This window comes from Narcine bancroftii, chromosome 10 (assembly GCF_036971445.1).
Source record: "Narcine bancroftii isolate sNarBan1 chromosome 10, sNarBan1.hap1, whole genome shotgun sequence".
NCBI lineage: Eukaryota > Metazoa > Chordata > Chondrichthyes > Torpediniformes > Narcinidae > Narcine > Narcine bancroftii.
Window position 1 is genome coordinate 89,726,957 of NC_091478.1, and position 24,409 is coordinate 89,751,365.

Consider the following 24,409-nt stretch of genomic DNA (forward strand, 5'->3'; position numbering starts at 1 on the left):
TTGGCCTCCAGGTTGAATTAGTGGTGAAGGCAGCAAATGCAATAATATTCAAGAGCCGGGATGCAATGTTGAGAATCTATAAAGCACTAGTGAGACCTCACTTGGCATGCTGTGTACAGTTTTGGGTGCCTTATTTGAGAAAATATGTCCTGGTGTTGGAGAGGGTTAAGAGAAGATTTACTAGAATGATACCAGGAATGAAAGGGTTAGCATACGAGAAATTATTGTTGGCTGTTTAAGTGTACTCGTTGGAGTACAGAAGGTTGAGGTAGGACCACATTTTGAATGTTGAAAGGCCTAGACAAAGTAGATGTGGCAAGGATATTTCCTACAGTAGGGGATCTAAAACACATTCAGGATAAAAAACATATCAGTGGAAAAATGTCTTTAGTCAGAAAGTCGTGAATCTGTCGAACTTGTTGTCACAGATGCCTGTGGAAGCAAAGTCAATGGGTGCATTTAGGGCAGAGATTGGCAGGTTATTTGATTAATCATACAGGGAGAAATCTGAGGAGTGGGACTGTGCAGGAGGATGGATCAGACTAGATGGACTGATGGGCCTCCTTCTGCTCCTCGATCTTGTGATTACAATATAATGAGTTTAAGCACATAGATACAAATAGAGCCAGCATTATATACATCTTCACAGTTCTTGGGAGTGTACAAAATATTCCTTTCACAATGCTTTAAGGAAGAAAGTACCAAAAACATTTTGGAAGTGCAGCTGAGAAGATGGAGACAGGATCTGTTTTCATTCACCACGCCCAAGGCGAAGGGAAACAAACATGGGTGCAAATAGAAAACCAAGAAGCATCTGTGAAGAGGGAAATAAGGTTAATGTTCAGGTGGATTAACCTTTCATCACTTTGCTGAAGGTCATCTACCAGAATTATTAACTCAGTTTCTCTTCAGTTATGCTTTCTGTTTGGGTTCAATGGTCTATGTGTTTTATTTCCGACTTCAAGCATCTGCATTATTTTGCATTTGTATTATTAAAACAGCTTTATGGTCACAAATCCATTCTCCAGCAGAAGAATAATTGTGGTGGGATCTAAAAATTTTGCTGTGCAAATAGTTTTCCTCTGATCTGAATTCTTGTTCTCCTTTTGGTTTTCCATGCACCAATTGGCGGGGGGTGGGGGGGGAGGAGTCTTCTTCTGGCAGCAGCGTCCCTACTATCAGCTTTAGACTTCTCAGGTCATCAATTGGTGTTGCTGCACCTTGGACCTTTGACCTACTAGCTTGCACTGTTTTATTGTGAGTTGGAGTTGAAAGGAGCGTTTTCATTACTTTGCTGAGTTTTCAAATTGGGCAAGATATTGACACAAAGACAACCTCCTCCAAAAATCCATTTCATTGTTATAGATTTGTATTATTTTTGAAAAAAATTAAAAATAATTATTGATTTAATTTCTGTAATATTAACAGTGGGTTCACATCATTAGCTCCCAATCAACTGTATCTTATAATCATGCACTGACAGAGTTAATTTTTAAGTTTGATTGCAGAATAGAGGGTGTTAAGGAAAATATCCTGTTTGAAGAAAAAATGATCGAATATTAGATGATGTTTAAGCAGAAAGAATTAAGTGTGTGACATTAATTGGATTTCATCATTAGGTGAAGGAAAGAGTGATTGACAGCAATTTTAGAAACTTCCATCAACCCAAATCCATATGAAGCAAAGCATTTATTTATTGTTTAGGCTCAACAATCTGATTTCTCATTTTATTTCCATTGCGGTGACAATTATAACAGTACTGCTGAGAAACTTTAGTTTCAAAAAGAGAATATTCAATGTTTAAGTTCCTTCCTTGAAACATTTTTTGAACATCAGATCAAAAAGATCAAAAATCTGAAAGGACAAACATGGAAGTTGTGGCTTGCATATTCATTACTGCTGGTTTCCAATTCTCAGAGGTGGACTTACATTTCAACAAAGATCAGCATGACAAAGGGAGCTGTAGTGCACTACCAATAAGCACCAAGACTAGGCACAGGGAACCATAGGCTTTAATATACAGGAGAATCTTGCTGGCCCGGATCCAGGTATAGGAATGGAGGTGGTTCGACCTTTATGGCCCAAGACCAAGGGGAGGAGTCATAGAGTATGAGTCATCAGTGGGTGGGCCAGCTCCATGTATACAATAACCAACAGTAAACTATATACAATGGAGGAAACATATCACCACAGGAGCAATATGAAATTCTGATATTGCAACATTCGTACATGGTAGTCATATCGGGTCTCAGTTTTAAATTACTGGCAAACAAGGTTTGCAACATGTAGTCCTTCAATATGATGAAAGCATTGGTGCTAATTTGTTGAAAAGTTGCATTTTTTTTAAACTTGTGCACCATGCAACAAATTTTGCAGTAATTCCAATGGTAATGAAGCAACTTAGATATGTGATAAGCAATCTCAGCACTGAACCGCATTCTATTGCCGATTGATGCTCAACAATTCGTATAATGTGCACAGTGTCTTTCTTGAACATGCACTGTGTGTGTTTCCCCCCCCCCCACTGCTAATTTATGGAGATACATCGAGGGTAATAATGTTCAAAACATACCATAAAGCATGCATGAAAACTTGTAAATCTGTTGTTGGTGGCTTTAGATAAACCTGCAGATGTGCGGCCAATTCCTGCTAGTTTCTCTCATAGGCCCACCTAATTGATCAGCTGCAAACACACAGCGCAAGGCCCCATCAGGCTGAAAAATGCATTTACTTTCAAACATAACATAGGACCACAACTTTTTTTGGATAAACAAAGCCAAGTTTCAGAAGAAATTCCTTATATACTAATTGTTGTAAGATTTGGAAAATTCATCCGATATGGCTTGTTGCCTGCTTAGAATTTTTTTTTGATTCATGCCCCAGTAAACCTTATGGATACAAATCCCAGCATTGTTATTATTTAAGCTCTTTAATGCCATGGAAGCACCAATAGTATATTGTTTGATTCAGAGGGAAAACAGCCTTGGACCTTTGCTCTCATATGCTTTTTTGGGGATGAGTCCTCCAAGCCCAGACGGAATCTCTGTGGGAAGAACAGCAAGCTGATTGGAACTACCCAAGTGTACTGCTTAATGACCCCAGAGAAGTTATGGAAGATGTGACCGATGTCTGTGGATGCATTCAGATCCATTTGTGAGACCAGTAAGGCGCTCCTACCCCTCAGAACCCAAAATATTTGCATCAGTTTAAATATTAACATTAGGTTCCTTTCTTATTCCTTCCTGACCAATTATTTTGATTAATGCTATCAGCAGGACTGAGCCTTTATTAAAATCAGGCTTTCTGTTCGTGGGAATCTTTAAAAAATGAAAATTATAATGAGGTACAGGTGTAGGTTCCTAATGACCTCTGGGAACTGTCTGGGGCTGGAACAATCACACATGCGATTGTCATTACAGCACAAACTTTACCAGTTCCAAGTGGGCATTGTTGAATCAGGTGTTGGCACATTCTCCGCCTGGCCAGCCCCTTGAATCACCTCAATCCAACCAAGTGTTAATGCAGTTAATTGAATTTAAGATCAATAATGTTTAATTATTACAATTTGACATTGTGAGATGAATGGATTTGTGACGAGAGAATGTGTGAGTACTCCAGGAGAGCCAAGTACATTGAAGCCTTCGAAAGATCACAGGGACCTGCAATCGATTGGTCCACAATCCAATTGACTAATGCTCTGACAAATGTGGTTACCACGTTACTGCAAATAAACATTCTATAAGAATGCTTTCCCTCCTGTCACTGAACAAGTTCAGCACTGTCTTGCAATCTGCTTCAGATTGGAATGGAAAGAATGACCATTGGAACTTCACAGCATCAGTGTTAACGGGACATGTGGTTTGTTGAAATGATAATCGTTACTACTTCCTTGCCATCTACCAACTAACATCCCGCTCCCTATCAATATATGTTGAAAATTTGTACTACCCAGTAATTCAAGGGAAAGTTCTGGTGTTGCAGATTTATTCTGCAATGTAAGTGATTGGTTCTGAATACTTATCCTGAATATGCATTTCCCTTTTGTAAATCTCAATTTCACAGAGCAGAACCTGCATTATAATCTCATACGTCCACACAATTGCTTTATATTATGCCAATTAATATGTACAAAATAAATAATACTACTCTTACATACCATCCAATTCTGAGGTAGTTCATTCGGATCAAGTCACATGATTATACTGCACTTATGTGGTTTCTGAGGCCATAGTAGGAGCCATGACTTAATGAACAGTAAGGTGGATAGTTAGGAAGGAGATGCACTCCTTCCACCACTTATGCTGGGGTTTTGTTTGCTTCCAATCACCCAATCAACATACTTGAGGTTTCCAACAACATCACAAATACTCTTTCATTTTGATCTCTCTTGGTTCAGGAATTCTCCAACTTGGTGGGGACATTACAAATTATGAAGGAGACCATCAGTACATTCTTGAATATTTTATTCCAGCCACTCAGTAAACTCTTGCCATGGTGGGGTTCACAATAGAGTGACCATTTTGGGATCCTTGTGTTAGACTTTCAAATATGATAACCTCCTGATTGAGTGTTATCAGGGCCTCAGAGTGCTGGGAATGTTGGCTTGAGAGGGAAGGCGCTGGCATTAGCTAGAATATTTGGGGGATAAGGGTATCTATCCAGTTCTTTGAGGTGCCTGCTGTACATAATCACGTCTCAGGGACATGCTGCATTGCAGACCATGAGCTTTGTGCCAGGTTTGATGACTTGAACTTCAAACACTTTTTTTCCCCAGACAGAAGGCAATAGTAAATTTTGTCATTAATGTGTTCCTTCCCTGTGAGATGACACCTGAGATATGTAATTACAAAAATTATTGAAATAATCTCAAAATAAGGCCCAATGTGGTTAAATAATGTATACCACAAAAACTGGATGAATTCTATTTTTAAAGGACCATTAGCCTGGAAGTAAAATAATATTGAACTTTTACCAACAATATTGACTAATATTAGCTTTCAAACAGGAGGTTCATTCCTTGATAGCAGTTTATTACGATTCAAGTGTTCTTTTCTCCAAACAAGTCCCTGAAATGATGGTTCTCATAAAAGAGGCATATTTTGGATGTTAAGTACTTCAAAATTAATCCCAATGATCCTGTGGCACTTCCCTAATGTATGGGAATTTTTTTCAATTTATTCCTCCTATGCTTCATTCAGAATTTCTGTTTAATCCATTTCAAATCACTGAAGGTTCATAGGGGATAGTAACATTGCAAAGCAATTTAACACTTGGAAAGCCACACATCACTAGATTGAACACTAAAAATAGCAAGAGATCAAGTGGATAAAATTGGTCTTGGGATCAATGTAAAATAGGTGAGAGGAGGTTGGCAGTGCATTTCACACCTGGCATGACGTTGTTTCAGTGAATAGTTTTCCAGAAGCTTTTAAAACAGTGACTATAATTTACTGAAAGTACCATAATATATTTCAAAGTGCATTTACAGACATGGAGAATGAATTAAAGACAATCTAAATTTTGTGTTTGGATATTCCACAGTATTTGACTCATGAACTGACATATGAGGTTTTTATCATTTCCTTCTCTATCTTTTTTAGCTTTTAGTTAGGAAAAGTATTGTCTTGTTTTGTTGATGTCAGCATCCTGCAGGAAACAATATTGGAATGAACAAAATCTTTAAACATATGCTACTAAACAGGCATTTCTCCTGAAGTACAATAGCAACTGGAACACATTTGTGATAATCTTGACCAAGGGCAGAGGTTAATGAGTTAGCAAGGTCCCAATTTATAAAGTGCAGTTTTCTAAGAAAAAAAACATCAATTATTACAGTGTTCTAATTATTTGTGAATTAAATTTATTGATAATATTTTGATATATCTGTGAATTCTGAAGTCACAGTACTGTCAAGCAGGTTCATACTCAATACAGTACCTCTAAAATGTAGCCTGTGCAAGCTAATAAATGAAATATCTTATATTTAATGCTATTAATATATCCACATGCTTGAAAGAAATGTATGTTGCTTTTGTGTGTTTAGCGCTACAGCCATATCCCAACATAATTTATGTAGGCTACACAGTCCCAGCTCTCTAAGAATGTCACTTGAAATATATTGCTTTTCTCAGGAGTGGTGTACGCACATGCATTAAAAGCCTTTGAATCAATTGTAGCAAATGCATTAAAACTTCATTAGAAAATACAATAAAAGAAGCTTTCTGACTATCAACTCCCCATTTTTATTAGGTTTCTACAAACAAGTGTTTTTTTCCTGAATGGTGAAAATGAACTGACTGTGATCTGCTTTTATAACCGTATCTGCTGTGGCGCTTGCTATTGTGGCAATTTCTTCGAAGTAACTGGTCTGTCACAGAGTGGTTATTGCATTGTTGGCCTTTGAGAAATCACAGCAAATAACAAGCTCCATTTTTATACTATTTAAGCAAATGTCAAGGTCTACGTTGGAAATCTATAATCACAGACAGTGTTACTTGCATGTCACAAGTTAGCTTTGCCATATGCTTAGTGCAAATTCCATTTGCAATGACAACTGCGAGTTGACCATATTGGCCTTGATTTCCCATCAGTCAACTGTTACCAGTAACCCATGAAATAGTCAAGTCTGCGATAAATTGGTTTTGAGGATGGTACTTAATTTAGATCAAAATAAAACTGGACTGAAAATATTTATTTGTAAATCTGGTTATATGCCATGAAAGAAATCATATTGTGTAATGTTAAAACTGTCCCTTCTTCAAACTTGCTTCACGTCTAATCTAATGCAAGTTTAGCCTGGGAGTTGGCTTAGTTGTAGCTTTCCTGTTCAGTCAGGAGGAAAGTATAGGAGCCCTGCTCCAGATAGGCCTGGAAAATGGAGATTGTGCAAAAACTCTAAATCCACTGAGCTCACTTGTCTCACCAAGTCATAAAATTGTGATATACTTCTAATACATCTCATAGAATCAAGCAGCACAGAAATGAGCCCACCTCTTGCATGCCAACTATGGTGCTCAATGCAATATTAATCCCATTTGTTCTGCATTAGGGCCTCTTATGCCTTTCTTATCTAAGTATCTTTTAAATGTTGCAAATGTATCACCCCCACCACCATGTCGGGTAGTACATTCCAGTCATTCAGCACGTGAAAAACTTACCCCTTGGATCTCCTTTAAATTTTGCCCTTGTACCTTAACATTACAGCACAGAAACAGGCGCATCAGCCCTTATAGTCTGTGCCAAACTATTGTTCTGCCTTGTCCCACTGAACTGCACCCAATCCATATCCCTCCAAACCCCTCCTATCCCTGTACCTGTCCAAATTTTTCTGATATGTTAAAATTCAGCCCGCATTTACAACTTCAGCTGGTACCTCGTTCCACATCCCCACCACTCTCTGTGCGGAGAAGTTCCCCCTAATGTTGCCCCTAACCTTTTCTCCTTTCACCCTTAACCCACATCCTCTGTTTTCACTCTCACTGTCCTCAGTGGAAAAAAGCCTACCTACATCTACTCTGTCAATACCCCTCATAACTTTAAATACCTCTATCAAATCTCCTCTCATTCTTCTCTACTCCAGGGAATAAAGTCATAACCTATTTAACCTTTCCCTGTTATTCAGTTCCTGAAATGCGAGCAACTTCCGAGTAAATCTTCTCTGCATTCTTTCAATCTTATTGATACCTTTTCTGTAGTTAGATGACAAAAACTCCACACAACACTCCCCTGCCTTGGGAGAATTATTCTGATTCTCTAACCTATCTGTGCCTCTCATAATTTTATAAACCTCTATCTGGTCACCCTTCAGCCTCTGACATTTCCTTGAGAATAAACCCAACCTATCCAATGTCACCTTATAACCATGTGCCTCCATTTAAAACAACATCCTGGTGAGTCTCTCCGCACGATCTCCATTGTTATCGCACCCTTCCAGTGTTGCAGTGTCCAAAATGGCTCACAATATTTGATGTGTGATCTTCTAAAGGTTTTGTACCACTGCAACATGCACGTCCCTCTTCTTATTGTCAAAGCTTCAGCCACTGGAGGCGAGCATATCTTTATCACTACCTTATCCAATTTTTCAGCTAATCAACGTAAAGATTCAAGATTTTTTTTATTGTCAAGTAATAAAACAGATGCAATATGACACAAAATTGCACGTAGTCTAGTTTAAGGTAGATAAATATTCACCATTAGCAGAAATTGCCCAGTGCCCCTTAGAGTCAGAGAAAGAGATGCAAAAGTGATTCCCTTTAGCGCTCCTGCAGCCACACAGACCTCAGTCTAAACCATTGAAAACACGCTTCAGATCCAAACCTCCGATATAATCAGGAAGCCCTCAGCATCCAAAGCCCTTCCCACGCTCAGCACCCTCTCACATCCCGGTTCCATTCCTCTCACCCATTCAGCCACCCTTGAGCCAGTCTCCAGCAGTCGCAGCCTGCTCTGAGTCCTTCTCAAATGGAAGTATTCTCCCATTTTCTGGTGACCCACGCCATTCCTCTGCTCACCTTTGCAACCCCTCGAGGTTGCTGTCAGCACAGGTGCCATCATCTTGGGCCCAGACCTTGCAGTCTCAGGATTTAAAAGAAAATACCCTAAGCTCCCTTAGCCTTAGCTCATTTAAAGCCTGCACAGAGCCATTGGTAGTTGGACTGGGTGGTAGACCCCTACAGGAGGCCGCTATGTCTTCACTCTCCCCCTCCCTGTTTCCACACCAGTGGCAGCACTGCCATTGCAGTTTACTATATATTCCTTTTTAATTGACAACTCCACCAGCTTTTGTATCACTACACATTTACTAATCATTCCCAAGTAGCTCACCCCAAAGAAGTGCAATTTAATGCCCATTCGAGATGATTCAGGAATGATTTTGTGCTGTAAATGAATTGAAATTTATAACTGGTCTTAAAACTACCGACCTAACTTCTCCAACAATACTTATGCTGCCATGTAGGATGTAATTACATTCTGTAAGTTTTTGGAGCAGTTTGATATGATGATCTGTCTGGAATTTACTAGTTTTACCAGGTGTTCACCCCTTGTTGTAAATTGACAACATAAAAGGAAAGTAGTTATTTTGATTTTAACAACAGCTGATCTGATTGCAGTTCTTATAACAAACAGCTCACTAGATTCTTGTACTCAGGAAGGGGATGTACAAAGATCCATGCAGTTACTTTGGTACTTTTAATCACAGAAATGTATGCATAGAATGAGACTATTTTGCTGAATGTGGATGAAGATATACAGGTAAGCAAGACGATTCTCTGCAAAATCTTCTAACAGGAAGGACTCATCTCATTTCGACTACAATCATTTTATATTTGCTGAAACAGGCTACAAGACCCTTGGGTTAGGGGAATTTTAAAAAAGCCAAAATTCCTGTTTTCTATCACAATCCAACATCCCCCTGTAGGAATCACCCAAGAAACTTCACCAGATGAGAAGGAGAAAGTAAATGGAACAAAACTTTCAATAAAAATCTAGTTTCTGATATATTTGTGTGCACAATGTCAACTGTGGGTTAATTACTTCGTTGAAAAGATTCATGGTCCTCTCAAAACATTTAACTGCAAAAATCTAGGCTGATACTCCAAAGCAGAACAAAGGAAATCCTCAGATAACAGAGGAGCAACTCACTGGATGAGTGAAAAACTAAAGCTCTCTATGCTCATTTGGATGGATATTAAACAAACATGGCACTATTTTGATTCAAGTTTTTGTCAATGTTCAATTCTTATCAACAACATTAAAAGATTACCGGGTGTGACGTTCTCCTATTTTTCTGTTCAGTTTATTTGAATGGGACTGTCCCTTTCAATCACAGAAATTTGAATTGACTGTGAAACTACCATCAAGCTTTGAATATCATGTTCCTTTTACTGGATACATTTGAAGAATCAACACAGAAGCCCTGGAGAAGCCAGGTTCAAAGACCATGTGACCAACCTCTTAAAAAGACAGTGCATTGTTTGTCTGGAAGCCATTTTAAGGAAGCAGCACAAGAGTAATGAGCTCCTTTGTGAAATTGAGAAACCCAATTGGCCTCATTGGATCATTATAGACAAATTATTAGAGTTCCTCCCATAAGTACAGAGGGATGAGCGACAACTTCGGCTGACCCACAAAAAGGGTTTTATAGTTGCAGAAGAAATACTGCACTCTACTCAACTGACCCATGAAAATGGTTCTAACTGCAGAAGGAGGCACTCATCTAAAAGGGACATTTCTCTGAAGCATCTCAACAAGGGTGTCATGAGTAATCAACATTCTGCAACCCCGGTCTCTTTCACAGACTTCGGTGCTGACTTCAACTTAAAGCCTGTGTGTCTCACCTATCTTAAAGCTGTCTGTCGCATTCATCAAAGACATGTATGTCTCAACCATCTAAAGCCTGCATCTCACATCAATTTCAAGCCCACTTGTCATCACTGAATTTCTGAAACTGAACTTTGAACTGCCTTCCGAGAATTGAGCCTTGAACTGTCGTGGGTTAGGGTGTTCCACACACACCAATATATTCCCACATATTTGGGGTTTGTTAGATAATGGTATATAAATTTAGTTAGGTTTAGATAAATGAGTTAAATTAGATTATATAATTGTTGCTTAATCATTAAAAATATTATTTTAAATATAACACCATTTGGACTAATTTTTAATCACTGCTACACCAAGTCATTATCACATTTCTGTTTGTGGGATTTTGATGTATCCAATCTAGATACTGTAAAAGTCCAAAAATCCAGATGCCAGAAATCCAGACCATCCAAGAACCCGGGCTTCTCAAAAACTCTCAGCTTTTGTGCGTGTGTGCAAGCGTAGGCACCACAGATGCACAGCATCAACAAGTGACCACACGGAAGTCACAGAAATGTAAGAATTATATATTTATTTGGGGTTTTTTTTGTACTTCATATTTTATACCAAAAAATGTTTAGTAAATAAACTATCAAAATGTACCTGATTATTCTCCTTGAATTTAAATTTTAAAAGTACAGCCGGAGAATCTGGAAAATCCGGACTGTCCCAATCCCCAAGCAGTCTGGATTTTAGGAATTTTACTGTACTTGGTTTCTGATTTCACAAGAGTGACGACTTCAAACATGGACTGTAGAGTAGTTTGAAGCATCCTTAAGTAGTAAAAAGTACAATACACAAACGTGCTGGAGAAATTCTACTGGCAGTGCAGCATCCATAGGAAGTAAAGGGTAACTAACATTTTGGGCCAGAGTCCTTCTTCAAGGTACCCCAATATATTTGTCTATTGCACTTGACCACAGCATCTGCAGACTTTATTGTTTAACTAGTAGAAAGTGTAAATTTATAGGGTAGTTTATTTTCACTGATGGAAATGAACAACTTTGATTAATTTCATTTGGAAAACAGTTTATCATTAATTTTCCTATATTTAAAACTATTATCATTTTGCTGTATATAATCATTTCCTCAATGCAATACAAAAGAAACTTAGTTGTCACTCTATTCAAATGATTTCTCAACAAATAAAATATAAAACCCGTGATCCGGAATTTCAGCAACCTCTTGCATCTGGCAAAAAAGGGAGGAAATAAATGAATAGATAAAAAATTTAAATAGAAGTTTAAAATGTTCCCTAAAGTAACACATATAAACCTTTGGTGCAAATATTTAGCCAGTTTTGCTTTGCTCATAGCAGCTGTTTGAATAAAGTTGTGTTTGAATAAAATGACATTGCCCAGGATAAAGAGATAGTTGATGCCGCTTGCCGTTGGGGTGAGTCTCTTAAATTGTCTCCCTGTCCTTGCTTAGTAAGACTTTTTATCTTTATTAGTATATTATCAAATATATTAGTATTGCTTTATCTGCAAATTTGGGGAGGGGAGATTACTTATCTATAAAATTATTGTTCATCTTTCGGGTGGTTCAGTAGAGGGGGAGGAACCTGCGGATGCAACGATGGTTAAATGTTTTCTAAGAAAGTGACTGAAAATAAAGTAAAATTCTTTAATTTTTCATTCAAATGAGGTTTGTTCAGTGCAAGTACAGTATAGAATTTTTGTCTTTAAACTGTTTATTATTTATGCAGGTGTATTAGTTAGGGAGTGTAAGAGTGAGTCTCAAGCAACTGGAAAACTCAATTATCCAGCATCTATCAATCCCTATAGGTGCTGGATACCAGGGGGTTTTACTACAAATGCCACTAATTGGGCAATAATTCAGCCATCTCCCAGATACACAGTTATACCGTTGAGCAAAAATGAATCCAACTTCAAATTCACATTTATTTCTATTTTAAATATGCAGAGAGATCTAACTTTATTGTCCATTCAGGCAATGAGTTACAGGTTCCACCACTATTAGGATGAAAAAAAAAAATCCTCAACAAGTTTCTGCTGATTAATTCAAATCTATGTACCATAACTATGTACCTCCATGCCGAGGGAAATCAATCTTCCCATTCACTCTGACTAGATGATAATTTTAAGCATCCCTAACGTGTCCAATTTTTTTCTCCCAATCATTTAAAATTCTCCAATTCTTCACAGATCTCTTATGCAAAATGTCTAGAAAAAAATATATAGCTTTTGCAGTATGATAATTTGAGCTGTGGGTAGGTCTCAGCTGTTGGCTAACTAGTGGTTTATACTGTTCGAACATAAACTGTTAGATTTATATTTTACACTCAAGATAGCATTCAAGCTGCTTTGAGTGATCTGTGGACTGATATTACAAGGAACTGCCCATGTCACTATGTTGTATTAATAATGTATTACTTGCCATCCCGTTTAAGATATATTATCCACATATCATCCACCATCCGGAAAGAGGTACAGGTGCCACAACACTAGAACCATCAGGTTCACGAACAGCTGCTATCCCTCCACCATCAGACTCCTCAATACAAACTCATTCAGGGACTCATTTAAGGACTCTTATTTTTCCACTTTATCGTTTTTTTAAATTCTCTCTGTATTGCACGGTCAATTTGTTTACATTTCTTTATCTGTTTGCATTTCTTTGTTTGCTTATATGTATACATTGTGCTCAGATATTTTCTTGCATTATCCTTGCCTGTAAGAAAAAGAATCTCAGGGCTGTATGTGATGTCATGTATGAGCTCTGATAATAAATCTGAAAATCTGTTTATTTGCAACAAATACTGACAGTCTATTAAAAAGTACCAACTGGGTACAACGTATGGTTAGAATGTCATCTCTTTTAAAATAAAGAGAAAAGGATTCAAACTTATTTGGAAAACAATAAAACACTGCTCTATCATAATATAGAAACAGCACAGACTGAACAACTCCTCATAGTTGGGGCAGGTCAACAGCAAGGTTTGCAAACAACAAATTGATAACTGGTTTGACCTTATATTCCCAAATGAGTTGGCTGTTAAACATAAAACCACATTCTTTAACTCTTAAAAAACAATTAAAAATCTAAAATAGTGAAATAAAATATTAACAAATTTTTTAAAATGGAAACATCCAAGAATACATCAATAATAATTAAAATAATTTCACAGCTCTTGTTACTAATAATTCTCCTTATCTACACTATTTCATTAAATAAGTGGGATTATTGTCCTGCAATAGGTTAAACTGATGTAGGATTAGAGGTTAAATTCCAATCTAAGTGTTGGGGAATTGCTCTGCCATATCCATTGTTGGAGAACATTCATCAAAGTGCCGGCAGGAATTTAAATTTATTTTCAAATTTTAATTTTAATTTTTTAATTTTAGATTTAAATTTAGACATACAGCACAGTTACAGGCCATTTCAGCCCATGAGTCCACGCTGCCCAATTTACACCCAATTAATCTACACACCCGGTACGTTTCGAATGGTGGGAGGAAACCGAAGCCCACAGGGAAAACCCACACAGACACAGGGAGAACGTACAAACTCCTTACAAACAGCGCAAGATTAGAACCGGTTGCTGGCGTGGTAAAGGCATTATGCCAACTGTTATGCCATCCATGCTGGAAGCAGACAATAAGTTTTGGAATTCTGTGTTTGAATATGGTGACACATAAACAGAGAATTACCAGTATCCCCACATGTTTTGGTTTATCATCTCTTGTAGAAACATCCCAAGTGCTTCTCCTGCAATGAACATGTGAGAGCAAATAATTTCATCATGTACGGTTGGCATAGCCATTAGCACAATGCCTTTACAGCGCCAGTGATTGGGACCAGACCTGGGTTTGATCTTGCCCTGTCTGTAAGGATTTTATACGTTCTCCCTGTATCTGTGTGGGCTTTCTCTGGGGGCTCCGGTTTCCTTCCACCCCGGTGGTAGGAAGGGTGGGAGAAAACCGGGGTGTAAATTGGGCGGCACATACTTGTAGGGCCGAATTGTCCTGTTCCAGAGCTGTATGTTTAAATTTCAAATTTAAAATATACATAAGCGGTAAAGATTACTTAACAGAACACTGTCACAAACAAATTAGATGAATGCTCTATTAAGATGGCTGGTGGTGTTGGAAGTCACTGCAATACAAAGATCTTTGAAACCTTTCAAAGATAATTTTAATTGGCAAGTGCAACCATATTTTCATATCGCTTGAACCATCTCTGAAAATGTAACACCCACTTTCTGTTTTGGAGGGAACTATCAGGCTGGGTGTAATTATGCAGTTGAAAGGCAGCCATCATGCAGACAATTTCAGCATTTAGGGGTATTACTTCCCACCAGATTTCCCACTTTTATCTGTATGACCTGAATTAACTCTCTGCTCTTTGTGGGCAATTTCTTTACTACGTTCAACCATTGAACTCATGTCAATTCACCAGCACTTATACTCGAGAATTAACAGAAATTACATCAGCAGACTTTGTAAAAATGTTCAGGTATCCTCAAATGCCTTGTTTGTTTCTTTTACATTTTAATGTTCAATCATTTTAGACTTTCTTTTAATGTTTTTTTAAATATTAGTTACAAGTAGAAAAAATATTGTTAGATTGCCAAAGTCAGTACTGGGATTGCTCAAACATTGGACCGGCTTCCACCAAAATCTTCACCCAAGTATCTGCTTTGTGCGAGCTGATGAGAGAAGATCCACAAACCATGCCAGTCGGCAGCACGTGCAAAGAAGGTGGGTCGCTGTCAGCAAGAAAGTCAGTTGATAGAGTGCTTCTCTCATTGTCTTCAATTATAGCAATCACTAAATAGAGATATTAAACACTTCATGACCAGAAGTACCAACTCATTGTTTTCAAGAGGCTTGAATTGCTGACAAGCAGGGAGGTAACAGCATGGTGTGCCAAGATCGCAGCAGCAAGCTTGTATTCCTGTGGCCCTGCTCTCCAGAGTGTCCCGATAGGATTTGAGGAAAAACACGGCTGGTGGCAGAGCCTCACCTTTCAGCAAAATCTTCCATGTTTGCTTCTCAAAAACAGTCAGAAACTATTATAATTGCTTCATGTAAAGTTTTTAAAAAATTTAAAAAAACAACTGTTCAAAACGTATTAAATATCAGGAAATAAATATATTGTAATTAAATGAGTCAATTGAGAGAAAATGACTGAATTTGCTGACATGCTCGTCAATTGAACAGAGCTGAGCATTAATAGGATTGCTGCTCCTATCACAGCTTTGACTGAATCTCAGTTTCCTCAGGCTCATCCACTAGACTCTGCAGGAGGTTTAGCAACATAGCAGAGTGACAAATGAGCTAGCGTCTGTCATTCAGAATATCTCAGACCTGAAGCAGATTTACAGGAGCCTCGGACAAATGTACCTAGGAGCAGATAATGCCCATGGCTCTCATTGGGCCATGTTAGATAGCTGCAACCTATCTATTGGAACTTCAGTTGCTTATCATAAATAGAGCTTGACAAAGTTGGAATTCACTGCAAGCAACAATCACTTAATTTTAAACTGAGCTGCTGCTATATCCAGTTATATGTTAGGAAGACCAGAGGATTTGTTAAATTATAATATCTGAAGCCATCCACTGTTAAACCTCAGAAAAGCTATTAGAGCAGTGGTTCTCAATCTTTTTCTTTCCACTCACATACTACTTTAAGTATTCCCTATGCCATAGATGCTCTGTGATTAGTAAGGGATTGCTTAAGGTTGTATGTAGGTGGAAAGAAAACAAGTTTGAATCGTACCTAATTGACTCGTTATATGCACGGTTTCAGAACTCCAAAATATTTCCGTAACAATTGGGTCTAGAGAAGTGATTATCAACCTTCCCTTCCCACTCACATACCACCTTAAGCAATCCCTTACTAATCACAGACCACTTATGGCATAGGGATTACTTAAAGCAGTATCTGAGTGGAAAGAAAAAGGTTTAGAACCACTCTACTAAATGTACCTCTACTAGAGGTACATTTTATTTTGGAGCTCAGATAATATGGACCACAAAATGAGTATTTGGAATATTGTGTGAGCCTTCAAATAATGTTGTAATTTCAAGTTCTTTGCTGGTTTCTATATAAATGAGGTCTGATTTAGTTCCCTATCATTGTTTATCATCCATCTGAACCAATACACGTGTACCAGAATCTCTTCAAATAATATTCATTGGAGGGCTTTGTCACATTACCATTTAGAGTAGAATTATATAATTAGTCATAGAATATTTGAAGTTTATGAGAATGGCGTGTCTGGTAAATTCTATAAATAGAAATAGAAATCTTCCGTAAACTCAGAAATGTTAATGAACTAAAGTAAAATCTCATTCTCCTCCAGCTTGCATCAATTGAATTGTCAAAATAACACACCCTCACAACTCACATCTTTTTTACATGGTTACTTGAAATGGTTTGGCAAAAAAACTAAAATAGGTAAGAAGAGGCCATTTAAGTTTTTCTTCCTTTGTCGGACCATGACTCATTCAGAAGGTTTTATTTGGTTGTCTTCATTTCATGCCCCTTAATAGCTACAATGAACTAAAATCTCTCTCTCTTTCTTAATCAATATAGTATCATTTAAGAACACATTCCAAATTTTCTCTAGATCTTTGTTTGAAACTTGATTTATTTGAAAAATTGATGTGCTCCATTTTAAGAATATGTAGCCTTGTTCTGGGTTTCCCACATACCTTACTCCTATCATAAGGATTATTCTTATGTGTACTCCATGTCCTTGGTGTGCTAATGTCCAAGATGCATCTGAATAAGCATAGCAGTATCCAAAGACATGCTTATCCCAAGGATACTATTTGTACATCATTCATAAGCTCACCCATGTCCCAGATGGCAAAGGCCTATCACACAGGCCTTCATAAGAGATATATTGCCAGTGTTGCTGGAACTCAAAGGGGATTTGCTCTGGTGGATACAAGCCTATGCAGTCAGTGCTGAGATTGTGCCTCAAGAAGGTCCTACAAGTAAAATACTAACCTACTCTGCACAATGGCATTGCTTTTGGGTTCCATTCGATTCTGAATATGCCTGAACCTCTCAATCTCCCACAAGTACTTGTGAACCCAAGCTCCCATTCCATTGTGACCCCAGCGCCATGTTTTGATTTCACAATATCTTCCAATCCATGTAATAACGCTACCTTCATACCAAGGCTTCAATGAGCTCCTTATTCCCTCGCACCTCACGCACTACAACCTGCAAACTTGGCCATCAACACACCGGGCTTCTTCCACTTGCTTTTCAAATGGGGAATGGTCTTAAAATATGATAAGCATGCAGGACATTTTCCATTGCACACAATATCTTGGGTCTTAAGTGCAGAAGAATTTTTCAGCTGCAGGGCCTATCAGAAAATCTTTGTGGTTTGCCAGAGGCCATATATTTGACCCGACCAACCCAACACTATTCCAATGCCAAGGTAGCTCTGGGTCATTGTTTTTAACATAGGAATCATTATTTATGTTTTCATTATTATCATATGTACCTATGTAATTTGTGTATGTTAAAACCAATAAAAAAGATTGAAAAAGAAAGAAAAAGGAATCATCACAAGATGGTTTACAGGAGTGTAACTGATCCTGAGCCAAGATTGAATTTATAATGCACTCGAATAATACAACAAGCTTAGTCAAAACTGAAACATAGATAGTCTTAAGGAGGCGAAGAGACCTTATACTATGGTTATAATTCTGTAGAATTTAAATAATTAAGGAATGCTTTGCTCTTCAAAGTCAAAAGTGAAAATACTATATTTGTTAAAGGTGACGTTATTTCTTGGCTGTAAACTCTAAAAATTAAAGATGAAGGCTAGAAATTAGAACAACACTCATCAAAAGTTAAAAGAAAATATCACAGTTTCACACAATCAGTTGATTGGAGTAAAAACACCCAGAAACGCTGGAGGAACTCAGTTGGTCTTGCACCATCCATTGGAGATAAAGATATATTACCGGTGTTCAGGGCTGAGCCCTTCTTCAAGGTCTCGATGATACATCCCAAAACGTCGATTAAATATTTTAATCTCCTATGGATGCTGCAAGATCAACGGAATTCCTCCAGCGATTCTGGGTGTTTTTAACCACAATCTCAATGTCTGCAGACTTTTGTGTTTCACTTCAATTAGTTGATTGGAACCTTTCTCCACAAAAGTTCATTGATGTGAGATTATTAATTTTAAATTTGAAATTACTGATTCTGTTGGCCAACATCATGAAGTAATATGAGACAATAGTTAATGTAGGGAATTTGGTCACAGATCAGTGATAATGTCATTGAATGGTTGAAAAGGATCAAGGACTAAATGACCTGTACATGTGCCAATGTAGAGTGAGAGATATGGAGATCAGACAAGAAGCCAGAGTTAGTAAATCTCTGCTTTTATTCTCCACATTTACATGCTGACAGTTCAGTGCCAAGAATTTGCTACAATATTCAAGATTGGCTCCATATAACTGAAATTTCACTTTAATTTTTAAAGTTGACCATCTGTGACACAATGGTCATCATTTAAAAACTGCTTGCCCTTGTATTCTGCCTTTGTGCACTGACCTTTTGTCACTTTGAACATAGATACCTAAATCTCTTCACCTCTTTACCGTCAGTGGAGGGTGGATTAACCATTAGGCTGAGTAGGCTGAAGCTCAGGGGCCCAGAAAGTAAGGGGGCCTGTCACAACCACTGGGACACTATTGTTACCACTTGTCAATATGGGCTTACGTTAGTCCTGGGTCTACCCATCAGTTAAGGCTCCAAAATGCCAAATCAGACCCGGTCTTTTGGGCCAGGGTGATAGTTAATCCGCTATTGTTTACAGCTCCTACTCTCTATCATTAAGAAAATATTCCCAAGTGTCCACTTTCCCTATTTTAATGTTTATCCCATACTTTATTTTTCTCATAATTTTCCATAAATCCACCATTGGAGCTCTTGTGTTTTCTTTTCCTGTTGCCTCACTTGAAAGCACCATTTAGCCATTTCCTTATTATCCATTAAAATCTTCCCAGCACTTGTCTTTAATGGGTCACATTCCCTTTCGATGCTCACTTACTATATTCACAGAAACATTTTTTTATGTTAGATTTATGTATCTCTGACTTCCAATAAATCACTTCATTGCTGTTGCATTTCTCCTAATCTGCTGGATTTACAGAGCAGAATCATAATTAAAGGATAGAATGTTCAAGATTTTTAAAATATGGTATACCACACAATGGCAACATGACTCCATTCAATTGGCAACATGACACAATGGCAACATGACTCCATTCAATTGGCAACACGACACAATGGCAACGCGACACCATTCAATTGCATTACATCTGTATTGCGATCAGACAGTCATTATTGCATCATTGTAGCACATGGGCAAAAAATATTGCATGTGCAATGCTTCACAGTGATTCAACTGCATCACTCAGGTATGATTCCAATTGTAAGATCATCTTCTTTCCCAAAAGGAAAGATTTGAGTCCTCTTGTATCCTTATGAGAAAGATTTAAAGATTTTTGGAGCCAATCGTTCAGTGTATATATTTGTATATTGAAGGCATTTTTCAATAATTCTCGGTCTTATGGAATCAAAAAACTGGACAAAACAATGCGACTGCTCAAATAGTATTGAGCAAACTGCTCAATGGTATGGGGACTTTCCAGAAGCCATGGGAAATTAGTTTATACTCCGTAGGATGTAATTCAGAGAAATCTTAAAGGATCCACAAGGCTCTTTTATTTAATAAATCCAGAGAAATATATAAAATGAACCATAAATCCTACAGAATTTTACAATCTCATAGCTCTTAGAACACCCAAGGGACAGCTTGGATCCCCCTTTTTCTCTTTCATGTTGCCTTGTTTCGAATATCCTACTAAACAGCTCACTGTTTAAAAAATAATCAGATATGTATAAATTCCAAACCTTCACTCACCTGCCCTGACCCTAATATTTTATGTCAGACTCAAAAATGCAAATTAAGGTGCTACTTGGAATTATTTGACTCCAGTGAAATAATAGTGGACAATGTCTGCTGTACTATTTAATACGTATGATATATGTTGGCTCTGCAAAGTTAAAAAAAAATGTATATTATCTCCCTAAAACTCGAGTTCTTGTCCAGCAGAAATGCATTGAAGTATGTAGTGATCTGGGGATTTATGGCTTCTTATCACTACAAGTAGTAACTATAGTTTTATTCATATAACAGCTTCATAGTTGAACATTTACAAAATCTTAAATGACAAAATTAATGTTCTGTGAGAATAGTTGAAGTGTTCCACTAAATTGGCAGATTATGCAAAAAACTATTGAGAACACTGTTAATCATCTGCTCATGTCATTTACTGAAAGGGATCTGACAGCATATTTACATTAAACACATCAGACTCGCTATTTCCTATGTGTTGTAAGCTTTTTTTTCCAGTAACACTGAATCATTCAAGTGAAACTCAGCACGCAGAAACTTGGGAGAGTGGGATGGTTTATGGATTGTTTGGGGTGAATACTGTTTTTAATGACTTCAACTCTTGCTGTGAATTAGTAACTAAGTGCCATGCTGAAGCATGGTTAATTGAATAACAGCTGCTTTTCATACATACTATGAAGTGGCATTGCAATGTATTTATTGATTTTGCTAAAAATATTGATGGCATAAATTGCCAAACCTTCTACTTTATCCACACAAAAAAAATTAAAAGTAATTGGGAGACAAACAGAGAGTCTGATTTTTTTTCCAAAATGGATGAACCCTCCAGCCGTCCATAAATTTGGATTATTGGAGCTAATTTCAAGAAAACATATGGGGTTCATCCTCAACCCTTTCTGCACTGCCAGATAAATATGTTCATTGCTCAACAGAAATGAAAATGCACTTTTCATATTCTGCAGTCTGCTACTGCCAGAAGCATTTTCGATTTCTTTCTGATGATTTTAATTTTTGCATTAATTTTTGGATCTTTGAAGGCTCCTCTATAGCTGCAGGCTTCCCTAGCCCCTGAAGCGATTTCTTCACCAAATCCCACTGATTCTTTTCCCTCGCAGTGAAATAATGCTTGTAATATTGGTGACATGTTTTACAAATGATAATCTGTAGCCCCACCCTCCAGGAATGCACAGCGAGCATCAGTGTTGAAACGTGAACATGTAATCCTTATGTACATGCTTTTGTACTCATTTAGTTATAATTAAGGTATCTGCATCCTGGGATTCCCCTTGCTAAACAGAAATCAAAATCTACGCAATATGGTTTCACCTATTAGGTCTAAATGCTGACCAAAAATTCCAGTTATCTTGAATAACAGCCACTTTATTCAACCTGAATAACTGAACAATGAACAATGAATACCTAACTGTACAACTCTTTCATTTGCAATAATTATGCAGATTAATCAGACTATAATCAGCCACCAGTGAAAACAAAAGTAAAACACTAAAGTCTCCAGACACTGTGATTGAAGTAAAAACACAATGCTGGAGAAACTCAGCAGGTCAAACAGTGTCCTTTGTATAGCAAAGACAATGTTAGACAGCCAATGTTTCAGACTTGAGCCCTTTGTCAAGGTATGAACAAAATGTAGGCAGGCTCCTGAACAAAAAAACTAATAGTGTTCAGTTCAGTTCCTCAAGATTTAGAAATTTGGGTGGGTAAGGACAGATGTGGAAATCCTGGATCTCAGCCTTATGGAAGTTTTCTCCAGGGATGCAGCAGGCTAATTCCTTCAGTATCCTGGGAGCCAGATGTCACAAAGCATAAAATGATGCAATTTGCCAAAATTCCTCACACTGTCATCTCCACTGCTCCATAGGACTCTGGCAAAGAACCATTGTTCAGTGCACTGCAACAAGACAAGTGGGAGGTAAAAGACTATCCCAGGCCAGAGTGAAATCCTGGCAACATTATAACTCCAGTCTAGTGCAGAGCCACAATTAGAAACGACCCATTTGGTAGAATAGAATCCCATGAACTTACTGAATTTATTTTTTTAATTCTTATAAAATTGTAAGAAAGCAAAAAAAAAACATAGACAATCAAAAATTATTGCTGGGGAGCTGAAGGTTTTGCATGCATGAGCAACTTCTTAATTGCTGATGTCAAAAGAAGACATAATTGGTCATGCAAATCTGATCAAATTGGTCAGTACATTGTACTGATTAGAAACTGATAGCTTCATCTACCTATTTTTCTCATCTGCTCTGCCACATATCATTATATCACCATTTTTCAAACAAATCCAGGGTAGATTCACTTAATTTTATCAATATCATTACTATAAGAATTTTCTCTAACATTCAGCTCACTCACACAGGTCTTGAAAACCCCCATATGCTGTGACTAGGAACAACCACCCTCCACTACACAATCCTGTAGTAGAGGGAGTGGAGAACACCAAGTTCATTGGCATTCACTTAACTAGTGACCTATCATGGACACTCAACATCTCCTTACTTGTCAGGAAAGCTCAGCAGCAACTGTACTTCCTGAGAAGACTGAAGCGTCAAAGCTACCAGCCACCATTATGTAAAACAGGACCTCAGTCGAGAGCGTCCTGGCCGGCTGCATCAGAGTGTGGTACAGTTGCAGCCAAGAAATGGATCAGATATCAATCCAGAGGACCATAACATGGCAGAGAGGATCACTGGAGTCTCTGTCCCTGCTCCCCCCCCCCCTCCATTGACATGATCTACCGTGATTATTCTCTGAAGAGGGCGTTCAAAACCGTTGAGGACCCCTTCCACCCTGCAAGAAGAAATACAGGAGATTTAGAGCCAGGGCTACCAGGCTGAGGAGCAGTTTCTTCCCACTGGAAGTGAGAATCCTGAATGACCAAAGGAACTGATCACATTAACCATCCAAAATCTCATATTCATGAAACAATGTTTGTTTGTTTGTCTATTTATTTGTCTGTCTATTTATCTATCTATTTATTTATTTATTTGTATTGATGAAATACTTGTCCTGTATCTGTCTGAATGCGTGTTATGTCTGGTTGTGTATCTGCATCTTTTGCACTGAGGACCAGAGAATGCTGTTTCATTGGGTTGTACTTGTACAATCAGATGACAATAAACTTGACTTGAAGCTTATTGAGGTTCAAGCATCAGGTCGGATATTCAAACTGCCTCATAGCAGCTGATCAAACAATTCACAATTGACTTGCTCTGAAGGGATGGGGGAAAGGAGGACCTTGGTGATTGTTTGATTTCTGTTTCTTTCTGCCAAAATACCTCATGTGAAATATGGAAGCTTGTGAAAATACAGTGATACAAGGACACTTCAGGAAAAAAATAGCAACTCTGAGCTTTAAAAATAACGTTAATAAATCACAAACTATATCAAAGAAACCACATAAAAGAAGTGTCCCAACCAGTCAAATTTATCTGAAAAACAAATCAAATCAAACTTTCAGCTATAAACAATTGAAAGTCACCAGCTTCTTCACTGAAGGCACTAATGATTAATAACAAAATATCTGTTATGCAAAGGATGTATTCCATATCGAAGGTTCAAAACCTACATATTAATGTTGTTGCATTAGGCAAAGATTTTACTCAATATCTGTGTAAATTAACCTTACTTTCAATTTGAACCCTGATGAAACTATAAAATACTGTTAAAATTGTCTGTGAAATGTAATTTTTCCCCTTTCCTTCACTATTGCCCTCCACAAATTCTTACAAAATGTTAAATTCCCACTTTCCCCAACTAGTTTTGGCCACTGGATCAAAAACTCGATACTCTCCAGCCTGAGATTATTTAAGGCAGAGTTCATGTGATGAACAGCAACTAATATAAACAAATTTACAATGAGTTGGAAATGAAGCAAGACCTCACTTAAGCAGTTAGTAGGGTTGCTGGGAAAAAAAGCCTGGAATGATGAAGCAAATTGGATGCAGAACTCTGCACTACTAAATTGGTTATGTTTTACATCCACAAAATAGGAGACATGATAAATTTAGAAAACTCTAACTCAAGGATAGTCAGCGCGGCTTTGTGAAGGGAAGCTCATGCCTCAAGAGTTTTTTGAGGAGGTAACAAAAGAAATTGATG

At 37.7% G+C, this 24,409-nt stretch overlaps 1 protein-coding gene and 1 long non-coding RNA gene across 3 annotated transcripts in view; one reads left to right on the plus strand and one right to left on the minus strand.

Annotated features, from left to right (window-relative positions):
• tshz3b (teashirt zinc finger homeobox 3b) overlaps positions 1-24,409 on the minus strand; it is a 74,210-nt gene that overhangs the window by 13,971 nt on the left and 35,830 nt on the right. The window lies entirely within an intron of this gene.
• LOC138744908 (uncharacterized) overlaps positions 19,723-24,409 on the plus strand; it is a 31,540-nt gene continuing 26,853 nt past the window's right edge. Inside the window, exon 1 of the long non-coding RNA XR_011345859.1 lies at positions 19,723-19,787. This is a non-coding gene — a long non-coding RNA (uncharacterized lncRNA). The remainder of the gene's footprint in view (positions 19,788-24,409) is intronic.